Source organism: Oreochromis niloticus, linkage group LG13 (genome assembly GCF_001858045.2).
Source record: "Oreochromis niloticus isolate F11D_XX linkage group LG13, O_niloticus_UMD_NMBU, whole genome shotgun sequence".
Lineage (NCBI taxonomy): Eukaryota > Metazoa > Chordata > Actinopteri > Cichliformes > Cichlidae > Oreochromis > Oreochromis niloticus.
The window spans coordinates 7,954,780-7,976,761 of NC_031978.2; positions in this window are offsets into that span (position 1 = coordinate 7,954,780).

Sequence of the window (21,982 nt, forward strand, 5' to 3'; positions counted from 1 at the left end):
TTTCTGACATATAAACAATATTAGTTTTGTTACAATACAGAGAATGCAGTTTAATTAAAAGGTAAATTATGCAAAAAAAAAAAAAAAAAAAAAAAAAAAACTTCTGCAGTATACCATGCCAAAAATCAGTGTCTCTGATGGCAATTATTTTATCACTACAGCTCTTTTAGTATGGAAACTCACACAATCTAGTCATACTGATCACAAGAGCTCAAAAATAAGTTAAAATGGTGAGCTGTTGTTAAGCATAAAGCATTTCAGGGTAACAAATAACTGCACAATAGAATTAAAGCAAAAAATAAACACACTGGAGGACTATCTGATAAAAACTAATATAATGCTGGTTTGTAGACCATATTTTGTCTCAATCCTCAGTGCACTCTTGCAGCTTAGCATGCAGCAGTTAATAACAACTTAAGTGATTACATAGGGGTAAACAGATGACAACAAGCATCGGAGTCCTGCCAAAAAGTTCTTTTTGAACCCAGCCAGTTATTGGAAATATTGCCAAAATGAACTTCCACCAAAATACAACAGCCTGTGAACTTGAAAGAAATTTACAAGTACAGAGACAATATGAAATAAGCTTTATTAATTAGCTGAGTTAGCTTGCTAATATCGCAACAGTGGTTGAGTGCACAACCTTAAAGCTAGCGACACAATACTTGTGATTTGGTCAGTGCCACATTAAACCCATAAAAAAGGCCATGTGTCAGTTTATTAGGTCAAGTTTGGTCATGACACACAAGCTGGACCTTGTCGGCTAAAGTTACATTAGCTAAAGCCAACATTTCGGTAAAAGAGAAAAACACACATCATGCCATACATTCAAAACATGTTCCAACTTTTGTAGCTCTCTTTCCTTATAGTTATAACCAATGTTACTCACCTTGAAAGCATATTCCAAAGAAGACGATTAGAAAACGTCCAAGTAAAGTGAGCATGTGGTTAACCGCCAATTCCCCATGATGCACCTCGGTAGCAGTCACGTGAGGCAGTTTTGAATCCTGCTGTGCTCAACTTCCCCACATTGTCAAGTTCACATAAGTTGCTGATTTAGCTGGACATGAGTTTTCAAGTTAGCTTTTTTTGGTGTAATTGGGACGTTTTTAACTTGTAATTCTATGTTATAACAACAACTTCAGTCATCTATCATCAAACTGATATAGAATAATATGTTGAAATAACAAACATCTAGAATTACATTTTACAGTGTAGAGCAGTAGATTTGTTATTGAGAAATACACCAAGGTTTCTGTTTCTGAAATTAAAATCAAGGAAAATAACAGATTTCAGATTTCATGTTTCTAAATTAAATTAGCTGTCAGTATTATTTTGTGTATGACATAGCATAGCCTTCAAGATAAATTTGATAGTTAATGTTTTCATGTGGAGTTCAAAAAAGTGCCCCTCCGACAGCCAAACCCATCTGTTCTCTGATTGGATTGTTACATTTGTGATTGACATGACATTGACCAATCAGATGACAGGAAGAAAAATAGGGTCAAAATTCGTACTTGTAACTTGCAGGGGGGTTTTTGGCTAAGTCCACACACAAATCTTTTTTACACACACAAATCTTTTTTACACACACAAATCTTTTTTACACATACAAATCTTTTTTACGCACGCACAAATTCTTTTTACACATACAAAACTGATTTACAAGTACAAAATATTTATGACCACATTTTGAGCCCATAGGAGATCCAGGCTCCAGACATCCAGAGGCCCCAGAGTGCATATTTCTGTGCAATCATCTAGTACAGGGGTCTGCAACCTTTAACACCTTTAAAGAGCCACTTTGACCCAGTTTCCACGCAAAAGAAAACACTGGGAGCCATAAATACTTTTTGACATCTAAAATGAAGATAACACTGTATATGTTGTTTTTTTTTTACGTTCATGCTTTGTGTAAACAACTAAAGTAAGTAAGTAAAGTTTATTTATTAAGCGCTTTTCACAGACAGGCAGTCACAAAGTGCTGTACACAAAGATTAAAATAACAATACAATCAATAGACATTATACACAATGTAAAAGATCAAATGTAAATAATGTAAAGAATATAAAATATGTAGATCAACAAGAGGCTTGTTTGAACAGAAATGTTTTTAACTGCTTTTTAAAAGAATCCACAGAGAAACTAAGGTGTGTTGCTTATGTAATCCATGAAGTGCTACAGAGAAAATTACATTTTATTTATGTAATTAACACATTTTAAACTCTTAAAGAAATATAACAAAGCAAAGACACCCAGCTGAACTAAAATGATCCAGCAAACAAAAACTGTTGTGAGCCGCCATCCTTATACCTCCTTTGGGCTTTTGGAGCCTTGACCTGACTTTTACTAAAATAATTTGAAAAAAAGCACAATGCTACTAAAAAATGAAAAATAGATATTTGCAAAATTCTGCCTAAATATGTATTTTACCTGGTTAATGTGTGCGGCGGGGCGTGGTCTGCAGCGCCGCTGCAGGGGAGGCGGACGCACCTGAGCGGCACCTGCAATCGCCACCTTAAAGTCTGTGCTCTCTCTGCTGTTGTGTTGTCGGGCTGTGAGCTGCAAAGCTACAGCCGTCTGTATGCGTACAGCAACCTTGTGTGAGAAGTGGTCTGTAAAGAGATGCTGAAAAGCATGTTCATGCAAACATTGTCGGATCTGCCGTGATATCTTTACAATGGGACTTCTGCTCCTGAACCTCTGCGCACAGCGTCTGCAAATCGGGGCTGTACGAAGTCACTTTCATCTTTACGCAGGACTGTAAGCTGTCGTCTGTGAGGCGTGAGCGTGTTTGTTTTTAACATAGTTCACGGTGGAGAACAGCTGCTGACATAATGTGGATCCGAAGAGCCTACCTGGGGTTGAAAGTCTCGATAAATGCATGGCGTTTCGGCGGGAATACCGGCTTATTTTGAGCGATGAAAAAATAATAAAATAATTTTATTTTATATTTCAATATCACAATAATACACTTCAGCTAATTACTTCTAATTTATTTTCCCAAACCATACGGCGCCGCAGGACAAAAGAGCCGCATGTGACTCCGGAGCTGCAGGTTGCTAACCCCTGATCTAGTACTTTGTGCAAAAAAACAAACCATGTAAACAGAATGAATGAAATCACCAAATTTCTATCCTTTAGTGTCAGTGGGTCTTTTGTGCAAATCTCCAATGACAATAATAATATAGTGAAAATATACGTAATTGGCCTAGCCAAATACTGTACAGCTTACAGATTTTGTGCCAGGAAAACTAACTGTCAACACTATCAGCTACAACAATGCCCTGTTGCAGGTTACACTGTTCTAACTGCAACTGAAAGTCCTTTTAGAAGGGGAGCTGGTGGCTGGCACACAAAGGTATTTCTTGGTCAGGCGGCTCAGTGCTTGTTGGAAAGGCTGTCAACTGTGTGGGGGAGGCCCCTTGTGGCGAGAGAGTGCAGTGGCACTATTGAGCACATGGTCCAGAGATCAGAGTTTGAGCTAACATATAGCAAGAGCCACCTGGATGACTGACTCAGCAGTGGATGTCTACGCACGGTGTGAGTTATGTGTGTGAGTAGACATGGAGCTCTGCGTGGAAAGGACACTTTTAAGTCTTTTTTGCCATTCAGGCATTTGGTGGCTGTAGGGGTAATGTGTATTGACCAGTTCATACTGCAGTTCATACTGCTAATGCTAGCTATTATGTTACACACTTGTTAGCTGTAAGCTAAAACGATTTGGTGTTCTGTGATATAGCATTATTGGGTGTATTAGCAAATTAATATCATGTACTGTAAGGTTTTGTGAGTAGTGTATGAAACTTGTGAATGAAGATGTTCATATAGGAATTCCAATTTGTATTTCTGGTTAGATTGGAAGAAAGCTAATGAATCGTAATTCATGACTTAAATGTTTGTTATATTCAGCAGTTTGTATATGTTCTGTTCACAGACCACACACACCCACACTCCCCTACCTACAAGTTCTATACATCGCTCTGTAAGCCTGTGGTTGCATTACTGTATGCATTACTAAAGACAAAATAACCTTATTTGTGCGTCTTGTGTGTTCTGACCAACACCCCAAGGTGAACACCACTGCTATTCAGCTATTCATGCCTAAACAGTCCTGGGTGAAACCCAAATTAACAGTGCTTTATAGGTAACTTCATGTTCCTTCAGCACTGCAGAGGGTCAGCATCACTCTCTACACAAACTGACAAAAGCTAGCTCCAGAACCCTCTCTATCATGAGAAACCTTGAGTTGCTGCCTCTGTGATTAGCTAGTGACTTGGAAGACCCAGCTGCGTTTTCACTTCAGCCAGTTCTCTTCTCTTCCTTAAGCTGTAGGAGAAGCTGCTGATGACCTTCTTACACAGAGAAATAGCCCGGGTAATGCGCGCATCATCCATAACATGTCCTGGAACATAAAAAATACTTTTTTACTTATACTTGTATACTTACTTTTTTAAGTATTATTTATACTTTTATATAAATACTTACTTTTAAAATCACTTTTATTGTTATGTTAGGAGGCATATTGCTCAAAGGCAAATTAACATTCATCTCTGTTTAGTATGAATGAATAGGATTCAATCATACTTAGAATTACGTAGAATTGGTTCTAGTTAAACTATCTTGGTAAAATCACCAGCAAATGATTAAAACATGTATATTTTTTACATCTTTTTAATCTCACTATATATGTAAAAATGTATCCCTGTCTTGTCTCAGTTGGGGTCCTCATTTAGTGTCACTGTCTTCAATATAAAGTAAGCACAAATATACTCAAATAAGTTCATTGGATTTAATAGGAATAGTTTATTAGCTTACTGAGTTCATTCATCATGATAAGCCTGTGACCAAAACACTGCATCCTCAGGAACACTTGTTCAGTTGAACCACCTTGGCAATATTAGCACCGTTGCCAGTTGTTATAGCAACCAGTCCGGGTTGAGCTTCCAGGTTTTGAGAGCATCCTGCAGGGTTTCAGCTATATGCTCTACAATGTGGTCTTGATTAAAGTAGCTAGTCTGTAGACAGGCAGTTTTCAGTTCCCAGTCTTCCTTGAAATGTATAGTCACACTCATGAATGGCTCGCACGTCCTGCTGGACCGCATGTCGGTGGTCAGTGCGAAGTCAGACACTTTGTTGATCCACGCAGCGAGACTCTCTTTAACTTCAGTATACATTTTTGAAAATAATTCTCTCGTGACGTACTTCTGATTAAGTAACTGGTATCTTTGGTGAATGGTTTTTAGCAGCTGTATAAAGCCATCTTGTTCCACAGTTGAGATGGGGACCATGTCTTTAGTGATATGATAGGTCTTTAATAATGTCACCTCACTTCTCACTTTATCTCAAATATGACACAGCACAAGTATAAGAGTTCTGTAAGGTGGTTTGTTTCAGGGCAGCAGGCTGGGACTGCTGCGGTCTGGGATACAGCACACAGTTTCACACACTCTATTTAATCATCCAGGAGGGAAATTCCGAACGGGTCTGAGGTAAGTTTACAGCTGTTACTGTTACTGAAGTGGGAATACATGGCGAAACAGCTGACACACATGAACATAACGGCATCACAAGGGGAGTGTAAAGCTAAACACATAGAACACAGGAACACAGGACCTCTTCAAAACAAAACAGGAAACCTAATGAGACGCAGACATGAGAACATGAACTTGACAACATAAGACACACAGACATGGAACACATGAAGGGCAAGGGAGACTTCACAGGGGTTGAAAACACAAGGGGAAACTAATAAACAAATGAACTTAGATAACTTAAACAAACCATAAACATCAAAATAAACCAAAACTCCAAAACGCTGGGTCAAAAGATAAGATAAGATAACTCTTTATTGTCATTGCACAGTCATGCATACTACAATAGTACAATGAAATTGGAAAACTGTCCTACGTCGGCACTACATGTAACACAACACGACATGATACGACACAACGCAACACAAACAACACAACACAGTATAATAACTTAGCAATAAAAAAGAAGAATAAGTGTATTTGTATTGCACACTGTTATTATTGCACACTAATTATTATTGCAGCTTGTTATAAATATAAATATGATTATTATTACTGTTTTTACTGTTGTTAACGGTAAGTCCAGGTAGGTAGCCAGTCAGGTCAGAGTCAAAATGATCAGGGCTATTGCCCTGTTGTAAAAACTGTCCTTGAGTCTGTTTGTTCGGGACCTCAGCAGCCTGAACCTCCTGCCAGACGGCAGCAGCTTAAACACCCGGTGTCCTGGGTGTGTACAGTCCCGTAGGATGCTGCGTGCCCTCTTGAGACAGCGAGTGCTGTACAGGTCCTTCAGGGAGGGAAGAGGATGTCCAGTGATTTTTTGGGCCATATTGATGACCCTCTGGAGTGCCTTTCTCTGTGCTGTGGTGCAGCTGGAGAACCACACACCGATGCAATATGTCAGCACACTTTCAATGGAGCAGCGGTAGAAGACAGTCAGCAGCTCCTTCTTCAGGTCCATTTTTCTGAGGATTCTCAGAAAGTGGAGACGCTGTTGGGCCGCCTTTAAAACCGCAGGATTAAAAGACCCAGGATCGTGACATGGACAGAACATGTGTCAAATATGTGAGCTAACGCTGATGTCACAGCAGCACATGGATTCACTCTCATTCCTGCTGCTGCTCATAATGACGAATGTCTGACTTCATGTCCTCATTAATCACAGAGCTGATTGTTCAGTGTTTAGTTGTTGCTGCTGAAATGTCGTCCCTGTTTTCTGCTGATGGAATTCACTGCTGTGTTTCTGGCTGCTGTTTACATCCCCAAGCTCACTTCCTGGCAGCGCTTGCCAAACGTCATGATGTCATCAGTGCATTATAGATGGTGGGAGGTTTAGGTTGTAACCACAAACTGTTTGTGTCCGTACGCTGCAACCTTCCACACCATCCTTTATTGTACAGACTCAGCAGCAGCTCCATGGATCCCAAATCCAAGAGTGGAGAACAGATTTGAAGTGTGTCACATCCATGTAGTCACAGCTGTTTCCACCATGTTTCCACTGATATTAATCCTGTTCAATGACACGTTTCATATCAGTGAATATGTTCTTTGGAACATCCACTGACATGTTTAAGTAGGGCTGTTCGATATAACGATATATATCAGATGACGATATAAAAACGTCTATCGTTTCATTTTACGCTATCGTTTGTTTCGTGGTGTCGCAAAATAAACTGTTTACGGCAATATTTTTTCATCATTTTGATGGTCACTGTAGTGGCTATATTAATTTCTTAAAGTTTTCTCTTTCTCTTATATTTAATATAACCACACTACCAGTAGCGGTTTTAGATACGGGCGACACGGGCGGTTGCCCAGGGCAGCATCGTGGTGGGGGGCGGCATCACGGTCATCGGAAAAAAAAATTGCTCGTACTCATGCTGCCCCGACATCATGCCAGCGCATATTGGGAATGGCATAGGCACCGATCGGTTTTCTATCGCCCATTTGCTGGGAGTAAGGGCGCCCTCCGTTTGCGAGGTGCTGCTGCTTGCAGCACAGGGAGGAGAGGGCGGGGCGGCGGGGGATTCTCTGGCTGGCTGGAGCAGCAACTAATAACCAACTCGCAAAATAAAACAAAATAAAAACAAACCAACAAACACGAAAACACCAGACATCATGATACAGACTTATAATCTGCACCGATGTTTTTTCGAAATTCTATACGCGAAAAGTGAGCGCGAGAGCCCTCGGTGCGCCTGCTCGCTGCTGAAGTCAAAGTAAACTTTATTGTCATCTCCGCTACATACAGTCCAGTATATAGAGAGACGAGACGACGAGGCTCCAGTTACAGCAGTGCAAGTAAACAAACAATAAATATAAGAAGAGTAAGAAAATAAATATATAAAATAAATATACACTTTAGGACTCGGGGTAAAGGGATCAATAACAATTTAAAATGTGTATTTTATATTTTGTTGATTTAAAGTCTCACACACAGCCCGTTTTTAAAGTTTAAAAAAAGAGAAAAGAGGAGGAGTGTAGCGACTTCCACAGTTGCTAGAGGCCGGGGACTGAGCCTGCCTATTTGCCTGAGGCGCTGTCAACTTTATGCAATAATGCGAGAGGTGGAATTGCTTGCTTGTTTATTAAAGTGCTTGAAAAGTTTACAGAGCAATGTGATCGGCTCGCGATTCAAACTCTTAAAGCATCACAGGCTCTAATGCAACAAGGGGAAACTCGTTGTGCTGCGGTCAACAAAAACTACGGCTGCCAGCCCTGCTCTGTCAAAATCAAACCAGTGAAAGACAGACTGACAATGCCCTCTTAATGTCACCGCTACCACCCACGTGACTCCCGTTACACATCACCATAGCAACCAAACAAATGAAAACCCAGTGATCATTAAAATTCAATATATTTAGTTATGGCTCCTACAAGGAGAAACGAGCAAAAGATACAGGTAAGCAGATGTGTCATTGCATAATGGCAGGTCATGTATCCTGAAACATTTAAGAATCAGAATACTTTCTTAATCCCTAAGGAAATTATGTGGGTTACAGTTGCTCCAAGAAGAAATGGTAAAAATAGTAACAGTAAGAGACTAAACTCCAAACAATATATACAATAATATAATATTAATTAGTCATTGTCAATTGTTGATTTGTCCTGTTCCCATTGTATGAAGAATTATGATGGCTGTTTGGTAGCCGTTTGCATACTATGCATACTCTCTCTCTCTTCATATATAGGGTCATATATGCGTGTGTGCATGTGTGTGTGTGTGGGGGGCGCCAGAGGGCGTGTTCGCCCGGGGCGCCAAACAGGCTAGGACCGCCACTGCACACTACGGACGGACAAGCGCTTGTTTTTATGCGTTGTCGTTAGCAACAACGACGGTAAAACCACGGCGTGTCCGCTTGTTTATTTTCCACATAAACCTTTCACAATAAAGCTCAAGATCCTGTTGAGACTTTTCAAAATAAACTGAATCACGTAAAAAAGTATTTACGGATGAGAAGCAAAAGAGAGCCGTCAGGTGCTAAAAAATAAACCTTAGCCTCAAACGTTAGTACAGGCTTTTTCCCGCAGCATGCCGTGTAATAAATACTTACAAAGAAAACAGCGGCCGTTACAACTTATGTCTAAAACTGTATCGTTTCATGCATCAGTTAAAACACTCGACTCCAGGTACGCGACGCCCAGCTGGAAACACTTCACGCAAGTCGAGCTGCCCGAGATTCACAGAATTTACAGAAAATGTTACATTTTTGTAATTTATATCGTTATCGGACGATAGATGTCTTAATATCGGGATATGAGATTTTGGTCATATCACACAGCCCTATGTTTAAGTGTCCTGCTGGAAATCACTCAAATCATCCATGAAATCCATGAAAAATCCTTTTAGTGTTTCTAACTTCACCTTCTGTCCTCTCTCTCTCTCCATCCTCCTCACTGCTTCTTTCACTGATAATCACACAAACATCGTATTCAGCTACAAAATAACACAATAATATCATCTGATGATCATTATTATAAGAGCAGGATCCATATTTGATATCAGAGTAACACTGCTTGGTTATGTGCAGTCATCATCAGTGACTGTGGCTCAAACAGAAGCTCTCTGATTGGTTGCTGACCTTGGTCACCTGTCCACTCTCACCTGTTTGTGTTTGCTCTCTCTTTGCTGTCTCCATCCTCTCTCTCCTTTCTCTCCCTCTCTGTCTTTGTAGCGTCACTCAGGTCCAATGGAAACAGTGACATTTACAAACCAATCAAAGACAAACTGATCCATGTCAGGTTATAACAATATTCAAAGTGAATACAGGCTGCTGCTGGACACAGACAGGTAACATCATTTTGACTTGCTGTCACCTGGATCTGGACTCATAAACACTGAAGCCCTGAACAGGAATACAAATCATTTTCTGCCAACTAGCGACACACCAGCAGATAATGGCTCAGAAAGCTAAAATGAGCCAATCATTTCTGTGTTTAGTTCCCCTGAAATCAGATCTGATATCAGCAGCTCTGAGTTCATTCATCATTATTGTCCAGTGATGAGATTTCTGCTGCGTTTGGTAACAGTCAGCAGGTTTTTCCTGTGTGTGGACGTGAACAGTCGTACCTGACAGCAGCAGGTAGCAAACAGAGATCATCTTTCCAGCTGGAACTCTTCACTGAGCTGAACTCATTCAAAATGTTCTGGAGTCAAAACAGGAAACAGTCCAAATGTGTGTCTTCACTCTGACTCTGGATCAGATCTCAGTGACAGACTGTGGACATTATGGAAGCCTAAATGTGACACCATCTTCCTCCTTCATCTGCAGATTAAAGCCAAACAAAGATTCTCATTAAAAGTCTGCAGGTCTGAGAGAGACTCAATCATTGTGTCATGGAGGAGCTGAAGCACAGATGTGAAGAGCAGATCTGTTTTGTCTTCAGTCTGTGTTTATAATGCAGATTTTCTGCTTTTATAATAACACTTCTTTATATTTTATATTTTCTATCATCACAGATTGACTCAGTGTGGACTCTCAGAGACTCACTGTGAAGTTGTGGCCTCAGCCCTGAAGTCCAGCCCCTCCCATCTAACAGAGCTGGACATGAGTGAGAACAAGCTGCATGATTCATCAGTGAAGCTTCTGTGTGCTGGACTGGAGAGTCCAAACTGTCGACTGGAGACTCTGAGGTGAGTTCACTGACTGCGGCTGTTGTTTTTCTGTATTTCAGATCTCTGATGTTTGAAACTTTCTTTAGTTCCTAAATGTTCAGGATGTGAAGACAAATGTGAAGAAGTGAAAAACGACTGAACAACAGTTTTTCCTTTTGGCTCCAAATAGAAGTGACAGACTTGAGCAGGGTTCATTTACAGGCTGACAGAAGTGGAGTGGTGACGGGGAGATGTTTGACAGGACAGTTTTTCAGCCTCCACAGGTTCATGTTGTGCTCCATCAGTCAGTGAAGATGAAGTCAGTACTGATGAGGCTGTAGAGTGTGTGAGGGATGTGAATGAGGATGTTGAAGATCTGATGATAGCAGATAAAAACTGGCTGCAGAGACTTTGAGCTTGTGTGGAAACAGAGACAGAGAAAAGAAAGACATGAATGTCAAAGCTAATAAAGGTGAAGTTAGGAGCTGTGATGATGTCCATGTATCAGAAGCTGATCTGGCTGCTACAGAGACGACCCACACAGCTGCTGTGGTGAGGTGTGTGTTAAAACAGAGGAACACAGAGCAGCCTAACACAGGCCCAAACATGACAACAAAGCAGGATTCAGGCTCTGTGAGAGGATTTCAAACAGAAGCTGGAGAAGAGAAAGGACTCTGTTGGACTGACTACAGAAAGAAGGCAGCTGAGACCAGTCCAAGTGTTTCCATGGAGCCCAGTCTAACATTCATTCATAAACTAACGTAAAGAAGTGAGTGGAAAAATTAATCCATAGTTTCAAATGTAGAAATAGTTCTCAGGACATTTACAGAGTTTAATACAGTTCATGAGGAAATGAGAAATGTTCAAAACAGCAGCTGAGAAGAAGTCTGCTTCACAAAGTTGGATCCAGTTCCAATAGTTTGTGATGCACTTGAACGCAGCATGAGCAGTTCACTGCCTAACCCCACAGAGACTGTCAGTCTGGACTGTTCTTTATTTCTATTGGCTGTCAGTGAGATTTCAGAGCAATCAGAGACTGTGGGTCTGTGTATGAAGTATAATTCATGTGCAGTTGTTGAAGTTGTAGAATGAGAAATGGCAGTTTGGGGGTATTTCCTGCTTTCATTGTCCTGCTTGTGCTGATGAAGACTCCACAAAGCTGGTGCCAGGAGTCTAGCAGTTCACATGAACAAAAGGCTCTTACACTCAAACAGATATACGTGTGCTTGCTATACCATATATCAGCAAGAGAAGATACCTCTCTCATGACCCTAGGAGGTGTGTGATCTATGCCCGAACACTCTGGAGAGGAGTGAACGCACTCCCCCGTTCATACTACACAGAGTTGTTACAGACCTCCTAGGATGAGACATTCTTTCAATCTACAAATGATTATATACTTCTAAGCATATATAAATATATATTTCTAAGCATAAATGACAATCCAACAATATAAATCTGCCAGCTTACATGACTGCAGACTGGAGCCTGAACCAGGATCTGCCAGTTTCATGTAATCACATCATTTTAATGTCATCATGTTGTGGATCAGATGTGGAAACATCACTGCCTATTTTATTGTTCACACTGAATCCATGATGACTCCATGTGGCCACGGCTAGATGTTCAGCTTACAAATGTGTGATGGATCCTCACCAGCTGGATTTGAACGCTCGGCTTCTTTTCCTTCTTCAATAATTAGACATGCAGGGCACACAGTTGTGTACAGAACAGCTGAAATCATTATGGGACCTCACTGGAATATGGAAGCATCACAGTCCAGCTTCACTGAAGCTTTAAAGTCTCTGATATGAGATGAGAAATGAAGCAGCCAGAGGTTTTTCATAAGTGGAAATCCACTGTGACTGTGAGCTGCTGCTACAGCCTCCAGATTAGCCAGCAGCTCATCCTGCTCAACATTTTCTCACCAACTTTAATGCAAGTGTGATGTTTTCAGCTGGAGTGATGGTCAGGGTGGTGTTGGGTCTGTGTTTCCGCATGCCCTGCTAGTTTAGAGACTTATTCCTCATGAAGAACGGAAAACAAGACAGAACATCTTCAACCGGTCTTTAACTCACTAACGAGGGAACCAGGCAGTGGAGCTCACGCTCCTCACCTGTCTCTAGCCCAAATCCTTCAAAGAACAGCTCTCCTCATCTCCTTTTTATTGACAAACTGTTACAATACACATTACAGCACATCCCTCCGTAAAACCCCCCTTGGTTACGAAGACAAGGCACTATGTGTGTGTGTGTGTGTGTGTGTGTGTGACCGCCTGCTCACCAAAAGGATCATAAAAGCAGGAAGCAACATCAAACAGAATCTTCACAAGGGATGTGCTTGTGATAAAACACTACAGCCTCCCCACAGAACCTCGAGAGGCTGGGGAGGGGGACAAAGGAATGTCTTGATCCTATAGTTTGAACTAAGACTTTACAAATTTAGGAACCACAATGACAATGCTCAACAATTTGACTTAACAGGTGGCCTCCCTCTCCTCTTCTTCTCCTCTTCCTCTTTCATTTGTAAAGCCACCTCTGCTGCTTTCATTCATGTGGAAGTCCTGTAGCTGAGTTTGGGAGAGACTAACAGCCTTGGCAGCAGAGGGGAGAAAGGCTGTAACACCACCACTTCATTCTACCTGCCACATCATTTTATCAGGAAACATAACAGCTCATGTTTTTACTGTGTTTGGCTTGAAGAGTTAAAATATAAGAAAATCACATGGTGCTCTTTATTATTGTGTTGGTTTGTTTCCTGTCTCTTGGATGGAGCCCAGCTGTGCGTGGCCCCTGGGCCTGTGGTCAGAGTGTGTGCTGGATAATCCGGCCCAGGATGAGGCCAAACTGATATGGGATTAAATTAGGCTCAAAAATGTCTGTCACATATTTGAGCCCAATTTAGAACATCCTCCATAAATTTTGAGTAATAACTCTCATACAGCGCGACTAAAATGCCTTTAAACATCAGGGTTATCCTGCTGATCAAATTCCAACACTGAGTTTGTAAAAACATGTTTGTCAATCATTTTGTTTGGTTTCTCAGGAAAATGATTCAATAACTTGCTGCCAATACACAACATTTCATCATATTTCCTCATAACCCTCTTTTGTCTGACCATTTGATCCCATTTGAATTTCCAATAAAGGATCCACAGAGTTTGGTGACAATAATGACAGTAGATGTTTGTGTGCTGGAAGCAAATGAGTGTGTGATGTTCTTTCAGTGTTGCACTTTGTAGACGCTCCCTGAGCACTGGTCTCACAGCCAGCTGCACATAGAGACCAGTGTTGTTAGTCCAGGTCAGAAGATGACTTGTTGGAATGAAAATGAGCTTGTAGTTTGTCTGCTTTAATCATGTGACTGAAAAAAGGTGTTGGACTTCAAATATGTCCATTTCTTTCACACTTCACCTTTAAAAGTGAAGCCATGTGGTTCCTGGAAGGAAAAACACGACTTTTTCAAGTCTTTGTCCTGTTTTTATGACAAGTGTACGACTTTAATGTGAAACATTCAGAGGTTTTTCTCCTGTTGTGTTTGTTTGAAGCTGCTTCCTGTTGGCTTCAGCTGTTTGGAGTTTCCATTTTCTAAACTTCTACATTCTGAACCTTCTTCAGCTCTGAACAAATGATGAAACACTGAATGATTTCAAGCACTTTGTCTAATAAACTTACATCTTTCATTCTTTATACAGATTGAACAGCTGTAGTTTGTCAAAGTTCAGCTGTGATTATCTGGCAGCAGCGCTGAAGTCCAACCCCTCCCATCTGAGAGTGCTGGACCTGAGCTCCAACGACCTGCAGGATTCAGGAGTGAAGCATCTGTGTGGTTTTCTGGAGAGTCCAGGATGTAAACTTGAAACTCTGAGGTCAGTCAGCATGTTTTAGTTGTGCTGAGATGAATATGATGTGAAAGTTGTGCTGACACTAAACTGCAGACATCAGGCTGATATTATACTGATCCACACTGAGGATCTTCATGGTAAAGTCTGTTTTCTTCTTCTCTGGTTTAGTCCATTGACTGCAGCAGAACAATGTTTACATTTCAAACAGTGAGACTCAACGTATGGCCCACAGCCCACATCCAGCCTGCCGACCTTTCCTAATTCAGAGACAGGGGACCCTGATAAACTGTGTAGTGTTCTTCCTCACAGTTCTAAGTATCAGACTCAACAATGAATAATCCACAGTTGACTGTCTTTAGCAGGTCAAAGGTCACGGCGCACAGCAATCTGTGAAATAGAAACAGTTTGGAGCAGGAATTATTGCACATTTACAAACTGACACTGCTGCACGCCATGCTGGGTAATGCTAGCTGCTCAGATATGGGTGTGTTAATGGCTGTGAGGCTCCTTGGCTGCAGAACACTGAAGAAGAGAAAAGAGAGGTGGAGGATGAAGAAAAGAGGCGGAGATGAAGCAGAAGTTTAGCTCCAGAGAGGAGCTGTGTCTGTGTGGGTGGGTTCCAGGGAGCTTCGCCCACACAGTGACAGTGAAGCAGGTGAAGAGTAATAAATAAAAACTTTCACAGCAGACAGGATTTGATAAGCTGATGTACAAACATGTAGAATGATGGTGGCAGCTACAGAAACAGGTCCATACAGACTCAAGCGTGTCTCCTTTGCATCTTCCATATTTGATACTGAGAGTTTCCAGAAGAGCAAACATCAAACACGCCTCCAAACATGTGACAACATGACATCATTTCTACAGAGACCAGTGTGAGCTCTCAGCAGGTCACTTCAATAAGAAGGACAAACAGTGCAGCAGGAATGATTAAACCCACTAACAGTCTGATATCCCCGTGTTCCTGTTGTTCTACAGCATCATCATTAATGCTGCTCCACCACCATCACTGCAGCTGACCAATCAGCTTCTGTGATATCATGTGTTGCTTTGTGACTCAGACTGGGGAAATGCTAGATGGCTAACCTGAAGCTAACCTGAGAAACAGTCAAAGCACTGATGATTCCTACAAAGTGTGTTCAGTATGAGATGAGTTTGGTAGTACTATGTGTTCACAGATGGACTCCACAGGAGACCTCCTTTATAAAGAAACTTTGAAAGTTTGTCCAACAGTGGGTAAACATTTCAGAGAACATCTCAGAGAATATATGTGAAGCAGAAGCCCAACATAATAACAGAAGAAAAACAAAATAATGATCCAAATAAATGTAATGTGTTTTGTTGATCTTGTCTCCCTTCCCGCTTGATTTCAGACTGAGTGGTTGTAACCTGTCAGACAGAAGCTGTGAAGCTCTGTCCTCAGTGCTGAGCTCCCAGTCCTCCCGTCTGACAGAGCTGGACCTGGGTAGTAACAACCTGCAGGATCCAAGGGTGAAGCTTCTGTCTGCTGCGATGAAGAGTCAATACTGCAAACTGGAAACGCTGAGGTCAGATCAAGCAATATCGATTTCTTTTTTTCATCAATTAACATCACGCACATACATACATATATGTATATATACATATTTGCATCCATACATGCATACACACACATATTTCCAGATGTAAGCGTGTATGTGGAAATATGTGTGTGTATGCATGTATGGATGCAAATATGTATATATACATATATGTATGTATGTGCGTGTATGTTTGCAGGTGTATGTATAACTTGTACATATCTTTCTTGTGTAAATGTAAATTTGTCTGTTATTGTGTAAATACTTACGCTATTGTGTACTCCACACACATGGAGAGATGCCAAACTGCCTTTCACTGTTCTTGTAACAGTGACAATAAAAAGCTATTCTATTCTATTCTATTCTATTCTTAATCAATTTCATTTGGAAAAAATTAACATTGTGTGTATGTTTTGTTTTTTAAATGAATCCATCCAAGTCACAGTAAACTGCCACATTTGAGTTTTGAAACATGAGGCAATAAGGATTCTAGCATGTCCTGAAACAGTGTTGAAATATTGTAAATGTAGTAGCTCCTCGTGGCACCATGAATATACTTTAACACAAGTGTTTCATGTCTTCTTGTCATCATGATTTCAGACTGAGTGGTTGTAACCTGTCAGACAGAAGCTGTGAAGCTCTGTCCTCCGTCCTGAGCTCCCAATCCTCCCGTCTGACAGAGCTGGACCTGGGTAACAACAACCTGCAGGATTCAGGAGTGAAGCTTCTGTCTGCTGGGATGAAGAGTCAATACTGCAAACTGGAAACGCTGAGGTCAGATCAAGCAATATCGTTTTTTTTTTTTTATTAATTAACGTCATTTAATCAATTTCAATTGGAAAAAATTAACATTGTGTGTATGTTTTGTTTTTTTAATGAATCCATCCAAGTCACAGTAAACTGCCACATTTGTCTTTTGTAACATGAGACAATAAGGATTCCCGCATGTCCTGAATCAGTGTTGAAATATTGTAAATGTAGTAGCTCCTCATGGCACCATGAATATACTTTAACACAAGTGTTTCATGTCTTCTTGTCATCATTTTTTCAGACTGAGCGGCTGTAAGCTGTCAGACAGAAGCTGTGAAGCTCTGTTCTCTGTCCTGAGCTCCCAGTCCTCCCGTCTGACAGAGATGGACCTGGGTAACAACAACCTGCAGGATCCAGGAGTGAAGCTTCTATTTTCTGCAGTGGAAAGTCCAAAGTGTTCACTGGGAATTCTCAGGTCAGGATTCAGTCTTTTCTGATGATGATTTAAAACCTGAGTCAGGTCGATAAATGGCTTACTCATTTACAACAGACATGATTTGTCAAATCACCTTATATCTAACACAAAGGTCCTGTATTTTACTACTTTGATTTTGTAGTAAAACACAGGACCTCTCAATATTTATCTAAGAGAACATATACGTTCAAGTTTCAGCACAAAAATATTAATCAGATTTTTCCCTGGATCATGTGTGTACCCTCCTGGTTGGAGCTCCAGCAGCCTGTATCAGTGAATGTGACTTTAAATGAAATTGCTGCCCCTGTCAGGAAGAGGTCTGAGTGACACACAAAACAGCAAATATGAGCACTGCATGTGTCTGAGGCTACACAGATACAGACCTGAATGAGACACTAACTTTGTCTCTGAGAGAGAACTTTTATTATTAAATACACTTCATTTCTCATCTGTGTAGAGAATGTAGAGTTTGACATGCTAATATTACAAAATGCAAAATCACACTGAGTCACAAAGAAAATGTTTTGGAGTATTTATGATACTCCAAAACATTTTGATGATGCTGATGAAATTGTTCAAATAAACCAGTAATTTACACCAAGGGCGTAGATTTGGTTTTGGCATTGGTGGGGACGGATGATTCAACCACCGAACCCTGCCCTGTTTCTTTTTTTTTCCTTTTTGTCTTTGCTTCTTCATTAAATAAAGGGATAACTATATTTGCCTACATATCATATTCTACATGCTTTTAAACCATTTAAAATTACAATTCATAGTTTTATATGTGAATTATATAATATTAAATTTCTATTAAACAAATGACTGACTAAGTATTTTAGACTTTAGTTTACTTCAGCCATATTCCATATAAATCAGGTATCATACAAACATAAAAATAGCTTCAAATACAGTAAAGACAATAAAAGAATATGACTTTAATGACTTAACAACATTACCTCAGTTATAGTACACCAACATCTCTTAAGTACATTAGCACTAAGGGAACACTGAATGACCTGGTGGTTTTTGTCCATAAAACTACTCATCTAGTAAAAGATCTCTCAGCAAAATTATGCAACATTTTAGGCACACTATACAAACATTACTGATGATTCACTCATCACTAATGTTTGTAGGGTGAGTGTACTTTTAAAACAATTTGTGCAAACTGCACTATAAGGTGGAATATTTGCAAAATCATGACTACCTCATGATATTTTGTCTCAAAAATGAACCCTATGAATATGTCAGTACCATTAGGATGAAATTATTGTGTCACCAACATTTTAACGTTAGACATATAATTTTAACAGCCTCTGTAAACTAATATCCTGGCTTGCTCGAGGCTGCCGTTTTCTCTGACAGTTTCAATCAATATTAGAAATGCTACTCTGAGACTGAGAGAACTAATAGTGCTGCCTGTTGTGCAGTTAGTTTCCAAAACACGTTATTCATGGTTACATACAATTTTAGACTGATGTGGGCCAAAGCCTAGCATAGCCTGTAACGTTATTATGACGGACACATTTTATGGGTTAACTTGGCTTTAAGTGACTTACGGGTTTCTTTGAAAAATACTTTTTTATATCCAGGTTCTTCTTTTTTTCTGCCATCCTCCTCTCCTCCTTGCAGGTGCTCGCAGCGCAGGTTTGCCGCTGCTAAAACTAAACAGAGCACCACTGCACTGCTGGGTGAATGAGACGCTGACAGATCGTTTTTTTTCTTTCTATAGGTTTTGCTTTTCTTTACTCGCAGAGATCAAATTATTGGTGGGGACAATTCAATAATCGCTGGATATTGGTCGGGACGTGTCCCTTCCGTCCATGCCAAATCTACGCCCTTGATTCACACAGAAACAGCACAAGTGAAACTTTTTTGAGGGACTTTCCACTAAGCTTGTCCTGGTACACCTGTAGACCCCAGCTTCTATGGACCGTGTGCTTAAGTTCTGTGCTGCTCTGATCTATTGCCCACGCTGTCTTTCGGTTCAGCTTTGTGCAGCCTCTGGTAGGATTTTTGAATGTCAGACACTTTTTTTTACATGACCTGTGTACAAACAAATCAGTAAACACATTAAGCTGAAGTAAGATGCACAATTTGAAAAATGGGGCACAAAAAATGTTGCTGCTTTCTGGAAAGTACGTCTAAGAAGACCCAATGGAGAAAGTGAAGAGAAAAATCAAAGATTAAGAAGAAGAAAATGACAGAGGCAGTTTCTCTTGGACTGCCTGCAGATGGGGCAAGAAGCAGGGATGATTGGAGCAAATGTAAAGAGGCCATATGATAAACCAGGAGATGAATACACAGGTATTCTGGGGATAGTGGGAGTGAGAGGGAGAGATGCCAGTAAGTGATTTCAAGGATAAACTTCAGAGAATCAGAGCTAAGAAACCAAAGCAAGTGGGGAACTACAAACATGTGGACAGGCTCACAATTAGGCCAAAGACACATTAAAGTAATTATTACAGGTTTAGAAACAGGGATGGATATGAAGGAGCTCAGCATGAATTTGCATTGAGGAAAAAATAGCAACAAGCATCAGAGGTGAGGAAGCAGTTAGGAAAACTGAAAGGATGTACTGGCAGGAATACTGCAGTACTTTAGGAAGAACTACACCAATTCAGAATGTGTGGAGTACAGTTAAGAACATGAATGCAGACAACAAACAACAGCAGTGTTCGTAAAGTAAATTCAGACTCCTTCATTAAATGCAGCTGGTTGAGTTGGAAACAATGGAGAATGATTCTGTTACGTTGTTTATTCTCTATAGAAATGGAGCAGAAGGAGCACATGCAGAGCTGGACGTGGGCTGTATATACATGCGTGTATCTGTCGTCTGTGAGCAGAGAAAACAAAGAGCTTTGATTATCCCACAATGAGTGAAATATAAAAGTAGTTTACATAATACCTGTGGAACAGGTGAAATAATAATGATACTGTTAGCTTCAACAACAACTCCTCTCAACACACATTAACAGGTCATGCAATAAACTAATTACCACAAAGGTCCTGACAGGTAATAAACCTGTTATTACTTACAGTGGCTTCATAAACGCACTGATGGAAATGTCCAGTGTATCATAAGCCAGCCAGTCCTGTTACTGCAATTAACTTCTTCACCAGAAAGTGTCACCATCAGGCTTCAACAGCAGTTTCCAGTATTAATAGTATTAATGAGCTACCGGTTGGTATGGATGGGAAAATGTAGATAAGATAAGATAAGATAAGATAACCTTTATTAGTCCCACACGTGGGAAATTTGTTTTGTCACAGCAGGAAGTGGACAGTGCAAAAGTTATGAAGCAAAAATTAGAATAAAATAAAATAAGAATAAATACAGTACACAACTGTACAGAATAGAATAAAATAAAATACTATATACAGTAGAATAAAATATACAAATGAGATAAAAATAGAGTACAAGTGCTATATACAACTGAGTAAAAATACAGCGATGCCAGAAAAGATTATTGCACATTAGTGTTATTGCACATTTGTGGATGTGTGTGTTTGATCAGTTAAAGTCTTTATTGTGGAGTCTGACAGCAGTGGGGAGGAAAGACCTGCGAAATCTCTTCGTCCCACACCATGGGTGCCGCAGCCTACCACTGAAGGAGCTGCGCAGTGCTGTCACAGTCTCATGCATGGGGTGGGAGATGTTGTCCAACAGGGATGACAGCTTAGCCGCCATTCTCCTGTCACTCACCACCTCCACTGGGTCCAGAGGGCATCCTAGAACAGAGCTGGCCCTGCGGATCAGCCTGTTCAGTCTCTTCCTGTCCCCAGCAGAGATGCTGCTGCCCCAGCAGACCACACCATAAAAGATGGCTGAGGCCCCCACAGAGTCATAGAAGGTCTTCAGGAGTGGGCCCTCTACTCCAAATGACCTGAGTCTCCGCAGCAGGTACAGTCTGCTCTGCCCTGTCCTGTAGAGGGCGTCTGAGTTATGAGTCCAGTCCAGTTTGTTGTTCAGATGAACACCAAGGTACCTGTAGCTGTCCACAGCCTCGATGTCCATACCTTGGATGTTCAGTGGTTGCAGTGGAGGATGCTTGTGCCTGCGGAAGTCTACCACCAGCTCCTTGGTTTTACTGGCATTGATCTGGAGGTAGTTCAGCTGGCACCAGTCCACAAAGTCCTGAGTCAGTCCTCTGTACTCCTTGTCGTCCCCATCAGTGATGAGGCCGACTATTGCAGAGTCATCAGAGAACTTCTGCAGGAAGCACTGGGTGGAGTTGTGGGAGAAGTCTGCAGTGTAGATGGTGAAGAGGAACGGAGCCAGAACCGTTCCCTGTGGGGCCCCCGTACTGCAGACGACCGTGTCCGACACACAGCCCTGAGTCCTCACATACTGTGGTCGGTCGGTGAGGTAGTCCAAAATCCAGGTAGTGAGGTGATGGTCCACTCCAGAGTTCTCCAGCTTGTCCTTCAGAACCGAGGGAAGAATAGTGTTGAAGGCACTGGAGAAATCAAAGAACATGATTCTCACAGTGCTCCCAGCGGTCTCCAGGTGAGCGAGGGAACGATGTAGGAGGTGAATGACGGCATCATCCGCTCCAATGCCAGGCTGGTAGGCAAACTGAAGTGGGTCCAGTGATGAGCTCACCAGGTGCCGAAGCTGAGCCAGGACCAACCGCTCCAGGGTCTTCATCAGGTGGGATGTCAGAGCCACCGGCCTGTAGCTGTTGAGGTCCTTGGGGCGTGAAGTCTTTGGCACTGGTACAA